Here is a 10,248-nt window from a genome sequence, read left to right as displayed (position 1 = left end):
GACGAGTCCTTCTTATCCGCTGGCTTCGAGTACGGCTTGAAGCTTGGATTTGTCTTCCACGCCGATGTCGCTCAGTTTTAAAGGACCAGATTTCGACTCTTTCTCGCTAGATCCGTTTGATGTCACCGAGGAGAGTTTGGAGGAGGGTGGAGGGTCCGGTTTACCGATCTGAGAGCATGTTTTGCGCAAGAAGAGCCAGAAGGACTGTTTCTTGGCGTCGAGCTGCGAGGACAGATAAAAATACAAGATTTAGACACCTCACAATGTGTGCAAGCGCAATCGTTACGACGTATTTGTAACAATGCACAACAAATAAACTTCACAAACAACAACTCATCTGTTCTGTCTGGCCGTTTTACGCGATCCGAGAATGTGCGCATCGCGCAAAACGGGCTGAACTGGTAAATTCCCCGTGCCAAAAGCGCGTTTTACAGTTTAAGATGAATTACAGGGAAAATCGATCAGAATAAAATCTTATTAGCTATAAGGTTTTATTAATTTTATCAGCTCTATTTCACTGCGTCAAATCCCAGATTCCCGTAATGTCCCGTCATTTCTCCGAGAAAAAGAGAATGTGACTTGCACTAATAAAATACAGAACAGCGAATTCGCGTCTTACCTCAATCGGACTGACCGGGGTGGATGGCAACGGCTGAAGATATTCAGGGTGTAAAATGTGTCCTGTGCGTGCAGTAAGCATTTTCAGAATCTTTATGGGAAGTCGTTTAGCTTGCCGTAAAGGGTCCGAAGGAGGGACGGAATGGAGAAAAGGCTTGCTGACGACCGCGGAGCTGTTATTCCGAGAGCTGCTGCTGCTGCTTTCCCAGACTAGATCAGTATCACTATTTCTTGAAGCAGAGGGCGATGTGATCATGACCCAATTCTCTCACGTATTTTGTTGGTATTTCATTTATCAGATTCATAAATAAAAACTACGCCGTAATCTTCTTTCGAATAGCAGAAATAAAGATAAATAATAATAATCCGTCTGGAGCAGTGCGCGAGGCTATCGCAGATCCGGAGCCGCGTGTGACACCATAAGCATAGCGCGCGTTCTGTCTCTTCCCGTAGGTCCGCGCGCTTGTCTCCCAAACCAAGAAACTGGTAGAAATTTTTCACTTCAAAAGCAGCTGAATTAGTCCGAGATTAAAGCCCTTGCCGCCTTCCAATCAAATGGGACCCCGAGTGATTGGAGGGTCAGGGATGTGACGTTTCCTCCTTTTGCAAGCGCCTCTATTTTGACCAATTTGGGGGAGGAGATTTTGTGCAATACGTAGGTTGTCCGTACACGCCGCTGCCACTGTCAAAAACGAGATTTAAACTGCTCGTTTTCAATTTTCACGAAGCACGATTACCTTGGATTTGCCAGCGTTTTTAAAACATGAACTGAGTTGTTAACAAAAACAAAAAAACAAAAAAAAAAAAATCCTCTCATGGATTTATTCTTTGTCTATTTTTATAGTTTTATAAGAGTAAGCCTCGCTTTTATTGATTATAATTAAAACCATCAACAAAAAACAGAAATGAAACATTAAAGTTTGTTAGATTACATGTTTTTGTTTTATCATATAGGCCTACTACTTCTGTTTGCATGAGGGACTACATTTTAGGAGCCATCTAACCTTTTTTATTTAATAGCATACTGTTTTTTTGTTGCGAAATTTAGTTTTATTTCCCAGATGTAGGCTATGCGTTCAGTCCTTTTCTATGCCAATCTTCTGCTAGTGTGCTGAAAAAAATCAAACCATAAACGCAAGATCAACGCGTAGTGTTCTGAATTTCCCCCAATCAGACAAGCGTTGACAAGAGCGAGACCAATGCAGTGATAGAGGGATGTGAATGTCACATGTTTTCAATACAAAATACACCGCCCTTCTATTTCTATCCCCACCCCTCCGTCAACTGTCAATTCTGCTCGACCGCAATCAATCAGTTATTTGTCAGATGCTGTCATCCTTTTCTTACTTCAACGTCAGCTTTTGAAGCTGATTATGTTGCCGCGAGTGACGGAGAAAAAGGGCAAAAGCAGCATCCTGGAGAAGAGTCACTTAATTTGAGGGGCCATGTCGTTTCTCTGCTTATTCGGTTTGGGAAAGGTTTTTTTTGTATAAAAACTTGCTGTAAGACAAGAACCTATGCCCCGTGTTTAGCTTATTTTCCAATTGAAGCAGAAATAGAAAATCAATCAATTGGTCATTTATCCTATAGCCTAGGTAAAATTTTATTTCTTAAGTATTTTTGACGACGTGTTTTTTTTTTTTGCCGATTTAAATATGAATAATGAATATGCCATATTATTAAATTATTTTACTTCTAAAAAAAGTTATAGAACACGAGGCAAATAATGATTTATTTGTTTATTTGCTTACTGTAGATATAGGCTATTAAAACCTTTTTTTTTTTTTCAAATCAACCAAGCAATTGCAATGCTGTAAAATACCTGTTGTCATGTTTAACGTTCATTATCATTTACTTAATTAGTTATTAAATTTGTTTTACATTATTTTCTTCTGCAAAGTAGCCTAAACACCACTGAATTAAAAATAAACAAGTCGAGACCCGTTTTAAACATGCTGATACTAAGTTTCAGACAGGTGTACATGAGAGCTAGCTACTTCTAATGACATTTTCCTTGACTCACATGCAGTTTCAGGTTTTTTCCCGGCATATGTTTTTCATAAATGTGAACCTTCGCTAGTAGTCACACTGCCTCCGGCAAAAACCAACAAAACTTTAACCCACTTGGAATGTTTAAAAGAACGAGGATACAATAATGAATAAAAAGTCCAGACAGTTTTTCTATTCATGTCAACACAATTTTTATTTACACACAATCAAATTATTCTCTTTATTTGACAACACCAAAAGACATAAAAGAAAGAGAAATGGTCTGTCAGACCTTTGAGAAAAGAAGTTTAAAATGCCTTGAACTATTCACCGCTGAGACGGCTTAATCAGTATTGAGGCTCCGGGGCAATCGGGCAGCTTTTCAATGCGCTTTGCCTTTCATCTCTCACTAAGAGATGCTGGCCTTCCAGCCAAAGTTAATAGAGACTATTCTAAGTGCTAGGCACTCGCTTTCACTAGAAGAACTTATGCCCTCATATGGAGTGTTTTTTGAGGGCTGATGCATGACACACCATGTAGACCCAGCTCACTGCCAAATTGTTTCAGTACTGGAGTTCCTGCAAAGAGAAATTGTCCTCAGGCACATGCCACAAGGCCGCTAGTTTGGCTTGCCAATGTTTGATTGACTGGGTTTCTGTGGGAAACAAACAGTGGGAACAACAGTTTCACATTGGGTGAGGGATGCTCCTGCTCAAGTGTGAGATGCAGTAGGTTGGTCCTCTGCTGCACACATTTGTCAGGTTCTATAGTTTGGATGTCCATCCTACCCATTTTTCAAGACTTCTGTCCTCCGCCATTTACAACACCGGAGCAGGAAAGACTTCACTTACTGTGTCCAGTATGTGCTCTTCAGATTTACTTCCACCCCACTAGCCAGTGGCGTAAGTCAGTAGCAGCTTTTTCATATGCCGTGGGGGCCGCAGTCAGGGGTGTGGGCTGCCACCAGGCAAACAGTTTCACATTAGCCGCATTCTCCACTGTCGGGCCAGTGCGAGCCAGGGCCTTAAAGCGGGCCGGGCGGGGCTCATAGCCTCGGGCCAGTAGCACCGAGGCCAGAATAGCGCAGGGTTTCCACCAGTCAGGACCTGACGCTCCTTTACACGCCTCTCATGAACAACGTCATGCAACCTCAAAATTTCACCAACAAAGAGAAGTTATCAGAAAACTAAGAAATAAGTCACTGGAACATGCGTGATCACAAAACGAACATGATAAAAGCGGCCGTTTTGTTTGCATGCTTTGATATATATTCAAATTCAATTCCGGATTCCGAGGAAATTCCGAGGAAGCCCCGGCGAGGCACGATCAAGCCCCTTAAGGGACAGTGGAAACGCGACTGGCCCTGCCACGCACTAGCACGGCCCGGTCTTTGCTCGATAGTGGAAACACGGCTATTGGGTGAGGGTTGCTATTGCACGTGGTCAAACTTTGCCTCTAGGAGTGCCCATTCAACCAGTGGGGTTGCATCTTCAAATGGCTTGAGCAAGAGGTGCGCCCTTGCAGCAAGTGTGTGATGCGGCAGGTTAGGTCCTTTCCGCACACATTTGTCAGATTCTATAGTTTAGATTTCGATGCTACTCCGGGCTCGCATGCCCTTGAGTCCACATGCCAGAGCATGTCTGAGACCTCTTTGATATTTGTGTGCCAAAATAAAAAAATATAAAATACAAATAAAAGTACTATTTTTTATGGGAAAAAGTGTATCATAATTGTTGCAATAAATATTAATTAGAACCATGAAATTCTCTCAAAATGCAAAAGAAAAAAAAATATTGAGCAAAAATATATTAGATTGATTTTACTGAAGTCCGGTCACTTTTGACCACAAAGACGCATGAGTGTGACTTCCAAAATGGAGGAGCGCACAGACTGGCACTCTCCCAAGTTTCTAAAGCACGAAACATGTTTTAAATTTTTTTTTTCTTCATTATTTATTTTATTTTATATTTATAAATAAATAATTTTATTTATTTATTTTTTCCCAATTTTTGAAGAATGCTTAATCCCTCAAACGTGGGTTCTAACCTAATATTTGATGGCCTCTAGGAATAAACTGGTTGGTTGATCTTTGTTGCTGAAACAAGATCATAGTCATTGTAATACCTAATAGATAGAATAAATACATACATACAAAAATGGAACCACTAACAATGGTAAGTGGTATGACTTAATTCACTGAATGAAGCATATGGATGTTTTGCTCCTGTTTTCTCTTTTGCTTCTAATTTTCCAGGACTACCTGGAAACCTCCTACCATTCAAGACATTAAAACTGAGCTAGGCAGCAGAGGAGTTTTGGAATGAACAGACTTAACCTTGTAAAACAAGGATAGCCTTGTGGTCAACATAATTGCTGGGTAAATATGAAAATGTAACACTGACCTGTAATTCACTGTGTGTTGTCTGTTTATTGGAAGTGATTATATAAATATATATATATATATATATATATATATATATATATATATATATATATATATATATATATATATATATATATATATATATATATATAAAAACAATACAGCTCACTAATATATAATGGTTTTTTTTTTATAATTTATAATAGGTTTATATATATATATATATATATATATATATATATATATATATATATATATATATATATATATATATATATATATATAACGAGGTGACGTGTTCGTTGACGTCCTCAGACATAGCCTCGCCCACAAATGCGCGGTGCATTCTGGGTACACCTCAAGATGGCGGCGCCCTTGCACAAATGTTGAGAAACTGTCTCGGCTGGAAGTTCTGATTAAAATTAGCCAGAGGTCTACTGTGTTGATCCATCATTAAAAACAACATAAAAAGCACGGAAAAAGACCGTAGGATTAAAGTATCCCCCGCCTGCCGTGGCTCACGCAGAGTGTGTGTTTGAGGATGATGACGGGCCGCTGCGCCTGACCCAGAACCAAAAGGAGAGCCATCTCAGATCACCCTGCAAACACCTCTTGATCCAGCGCCTGCAGATCTCTACAGGCTGTGGACGCTGCATTTAAGCTGCTGACGGGAGTTGATCTGTGTGATCGTCCGCCGGACGCAGCGGATCTTTAGCTCGAGCTTTGCAGAACTCTGCCGATAAGAGGTGAGAGTACAATTCACACAGCCGCCCAGTTTCTCTTCAACAATTCGCCATGGTACCAAAGTACCATATTTACTTTAGTTAAACGGTTGTACTCTTGTATTAGCCGCAACTGTCATCAATAACGAGATAATGTTGGTCTTTCAATATAACAGTAACTGCAGTGATCATGGTATTTAGTCAGAAATTATATTACCATGGTATTTTCTATTGAACATGCGTGACTATTGGGTGAAAGCAGCAGATTCTTGCACAGCAAGAAGCACTGCTCTTTAATTCTGTTGTGATTGGTTTGAATGTAACGACTTTCAGTGTGGTAGACTGATAAGTTGGCAACTTTCAGTTCAATTTTTTAATTCTCCAGTTCTTAGTTTTGTGGTTTTAAAAGTCTTAATTTAAGGTTTTTTGAATTCAGTGTTGTTTCTCTTGTCTCTAGTACATGCAGACTATCTCAACATTCGTGTCTGGAGTCTTGGTACAGAATCGTTTTAAACTTTAGTGTCACTATGAGAGCTGCAGTTGAAATCTGTGAGCCTATGCATTTACCAGTACACTTTATTCTGCACCACCAGTGGCACCAAATGCTAGTTCGGAAATTATTTTCTTAAATTATTTTGATTAAATATTTGTTTTTTTTTATTATTTTGATTTCTCTTAAAGGTCCCCCTTTATCCACTGAATAAGCTACAAACAGGTAGTTTTGTTCGAAATGTACACCATCGATTGTTTTTCTGTGTTGGACTGGGTCATCAGTAAAATTATTTTAAATGATATAAGCTAACTTCCAGTCTAAATGTTATGAGTTGGATACGGTATTTAGGACTTATCGAATGCTTGATCAGTTTAATTGATTAAATTGCTTTTGTAACCAATACCTCTAAAGCCAACACCTAGCATTAAACTATGTTCGACTTAAGTGGTGTTGCGTAGGTTGATCGGCGTTTGACTTGAAGCTGTGAATTTTGAAGAAATTTTGCCTGACTTGAGACCATGGGAACAGCACGTCACTGTGACACCTAGCATCAAATTACTGCATGAGTGTCTCAAGAGCAACCAGCTGGCTTAGTCAGTGCAACTTCTAGACGGCTGCATAACCTCTGATGATGACTCCGCCATTTGAAGGACTGGCCAGACTCACAGATAACATCGTCCCATCAAAAATAGAAAGGCAGGATTCTTGTTGAATCTGAGTTGATGGACCGATGAGACAAAGATTAACCTAAAGTGATCCAAGTGGTTGGAAAGCTAAAGTGTGGAGAAAAAAGGGAAATGCAAATCATCCTAAGCATACAGCCTTATCTGTAAAGCTTGGTGGAGGTGGTGTCATGGTGGTGTCATGTTTCTAGAACAGGACCTCTTCATTTTAATGATGACTTAATGTATGATGGTAGTAGCAGAATGAATTTGGAAGGGTACAAAATCATCTTGGCTACCAATATTCAAGAAAATGCCACCAAACTCTATGACCCAAAACACACTGCCAGTTCAGTCAAGGATTGAATCAGGGCAAATAAATGTAAAGCCTTAGATTGCCCAAATCAATATCCAGATTTAAATCTGACTGAACATTAATTTCACCAGCTTATTAGGAGACTAAAGACAGAAACTCCCCAAAACAAGCAACAGTTGGAATTGACTGCATTAAAGGCTGAGGAAAAGCATTTCGAAGCATAAGACCAAGAGTCTGGTGATGTCTATGGGTTGCAGACTCACTGCTCTGATTGCATGCAAGGGATCTGCAACTAAATATTAGCTTTTAATGTTTTACAACTGCCTTAAATTCAACTGTTCCAATACTTATGCTCACATCAGATGGGATTGAGGTCGCTTAGATCCACAGACATGAAAACCAACCGCTGAATTGGAACACTGGTTGCCATTTGCTACACAGAGCAGTAATTCACTGACAATCTACACAAAATCGGTTTCAAAATCACAGGCGATTCATTGCCGATTTTGAAAGCGATTTTGTGTAGCTTGTCCGTGAGCTACGGCTCTGTGTAGTAAATGGGGCTCCATCTGAACCAGTGTTGCCAAGTCTAATTGTACTGCTGATGTCTTTCCTCCTTGGCATTGTGTTAACACACACAAAGAAGACCTGTAAACTGCCAAAACTTCTACTTTTATAGAGGTGCTCACATTTGCTTGATAATCAGTTAATAAAGAAATTGATGAGCAGTGCCTGGCCGTAACTTTCCCGTTTTTAAATCCTATGTTAACAGTAAGGTTGTCCTAGCTTGGTTACACATGGCTTTTCAAGTTTGGTTATATTTTTATCAAATAAATAATGACATGGTGTGATATATTAGGGTTTCCACAGGGTCTTAAAAAGTATTAATTATGATTTCAAGAGGTCTTAAATTTGGGAAGGAAAGACCAGAATTGCGATATGGCTGATTGTGAAGATTTAAACGTCAAAGGCTAATAATATGATTTAACTGAATAAACATGAGCGCTGCACGTTCGAAGTCCAGTGCTGAGCTGCTTTGTGTTCTGCTGTTAACGGGGCAAGTTATATTTCTTCCAAACACTGAGAGTTTTCAATACAACTGTTTTGTTCAGAGTTCAGAACAATGTGAAAAATCATATGTTTTTACCCTGCAAACATGCAGAGCTTTAAAGGGGACCTATTATGCACTTTTCACAAGATGTAAAATAAATCTCTGATGTCCCCAGAGTGTTTATATGATGTTTTAACTCTGAATACTTTACAGATAATGTTTCATAGCTTGTTAAAATTTTTAGGATATGAGCCAAAACGCATCACTTTCTTGTCTCCCCTTTAATTGCAAATGAGGTGGTGCTCCGGGGAAGAGGGCGGAGCTTCAAATAAACACTCCACTATTATTACAAGCCTGTTGTCTTTACAGAAAATGCACTCGTTTAAAAGTCTGTCATCAGATTGTACTGGGCATAAAAAATGCACTTTATGAATTACAAAGATATGCCATCGCATATCTATTATAGGGGCAGCTGTGGCCTAATGGTTAGAGAGATGGACTAGTTACCAGAAGGTCGCCGGTTCGAGTCTCTGTGCTGTGCTCTCTTCCACCCTCAATACCCAAGGCTGAAGTGCCCCTGAGCAAGGCACTGAACCCCCAGTTGCTCCCAGAGCACTGGCTCTATAGCTGCCCATTGCTACGGGTGTGTGTTCACTGTGTGTTCACTTCTCACTGCTGTGTGTGTGCACTTGGATGGGTTAAATGCAGAGCACCAATTCCGAGTATGGGTAACCATAATTGGCAAATGTCACGACTTTCATTTAATTTCATTACAAACTTATTAAGCCCCACTTGTGATTATGAACTCGACTAATTCCAGCGGTCGACTTCACATTGCTTTCATTGCAATTTTAACTCCCACTTTCCTATTCATGATCATTCTGGTAGCACGTGAAGGCAGCATCAGTTAAAACAGACCAACAGTGGTAGCTTTTGCAACATTAGCCTTACAGAGTGCCAAGAAGATCTTTCAGAAAGGATTTTCCAATTTGGGAAACTAATAGGGATGGGCGTTTTCTGCAAATATCACATTCGAATATTTGAGCTCACAAAAAACGAATATTCATTTATTTAAATTAAGTTTAATGTGACGTTATTTTTCAGCAACATTCATTGTTTCTGTCATTTTGAACAAGCTTACACACAATAAGCTTGATCATTACACATCGTGTTTTGTAGATGAAAAACTTTAACAATGTGTGCAAACAAACAAAAGTACAGATTAAAAGCAAAAAAAAAAAAAAAAAAAGTGAACAAAGAAAAAATGTAAAGCAGCCTGCAGCAATTAGGCTATTGTAGAACGTAGCCTACACTTAACTTAGAAACTTTGAATTCGGTCACTTTCTGTGATTCTCCACGACATATTTGAAGTACTGTAGAAGACCGCAGTTCTTAGGGGCCATTCACATATCACGTCTTTTGCGCACTCAAGTTGCGCTCTCATAATGGAAGCGATGCGGTCGCAATGTGCACGTGGTGCCATGCGCCCGTTTTTTCCAGGCGCGTCCTCACCGCATCGAGTTAAAAACATCTAAACTTTTCAGAATGCCTCAGCTTCATCCTTTCCCTTAACAACGTTGAAAGCTCAGCCAAGATGAAGGAACAGTTGATCATAGCTGTATATGGTTTGCCATTTTGAAATAAATTTAGTAGCAGAGCTACTGAAAGCGATTTTTTTTTTTGTGCTGCAAATCCATTTATCCTTTGCTGAAATTTCCGCGTCTTCTAGAGAGCGTGTCATTGTTGCTTAACAACGGCAGATGCCTCAGGAGCGCTTCTGCCCGAGCGCTTTGGAAAGAAGGAGAAAGCGGCACGCCTAGCATTGTTTTAGGCGCGATATGTGAATGTTCCCTTATTCATTCACTTTTCTTTGCTTGCATACATCTTCAAATATGCCGTGGATAATCACAGAAAGTGACCAAATTAGGTTTTATTGTGAATTTTTTTTTTTTTTTTGCGAAATTTGAATATCATTTTTATTTATCGAATAATTAGAGCAGAACGAATATTCAAC

At 39.6% G+C, this 10,248-nt stretch overlaps 1 protein-coding gene across 4 annotated transcripts in view; it reads left to right on the top strand.

Annotated features, from left to right (window-relative positions):
* The first annotated feature begins 5,325 nt into the window (after positions 1–5,325).
* rptor (regulatory associated protein of MTOR, complex 1) overlaps positions 5,326–10,248 on the top strand; it is a 238,779-nt gene continuing 233,856 nt past the window's right edge. For all 4 annotated transcript variants that reach the window (XM_026244674.1, XM_026244672.1, XM_026244673.1 and 1 more), the window contains exon 1: positions 5,326–5,736. The gene's annotated coding sequence lies outside the window, so the exon portion shown is untranslated. The remainder of the gene's footprint in view (positions 5,737–10,248) is intronic.

The sequence above is a fragment of the Carassius auratus genome, unplaced genomic scaffold, assembly GCF_003368295.1.
Source record: "Carassius auratus strain Wakin unplaced genomic scaffold, ASM336829v1 scaf_tig00006882, whole genome shotgun sequence".
Classification (NCBI taxonomy): domain Eukaryota; kingdom Metazoa; phylum Chordata; class Actinopteri; order Cypriniformes; family Cyprinidae; genus Carassius; species Carassius auratus.
This window is presented reverse-complemented; position numbering and strand designations above follow the sequence as displayed.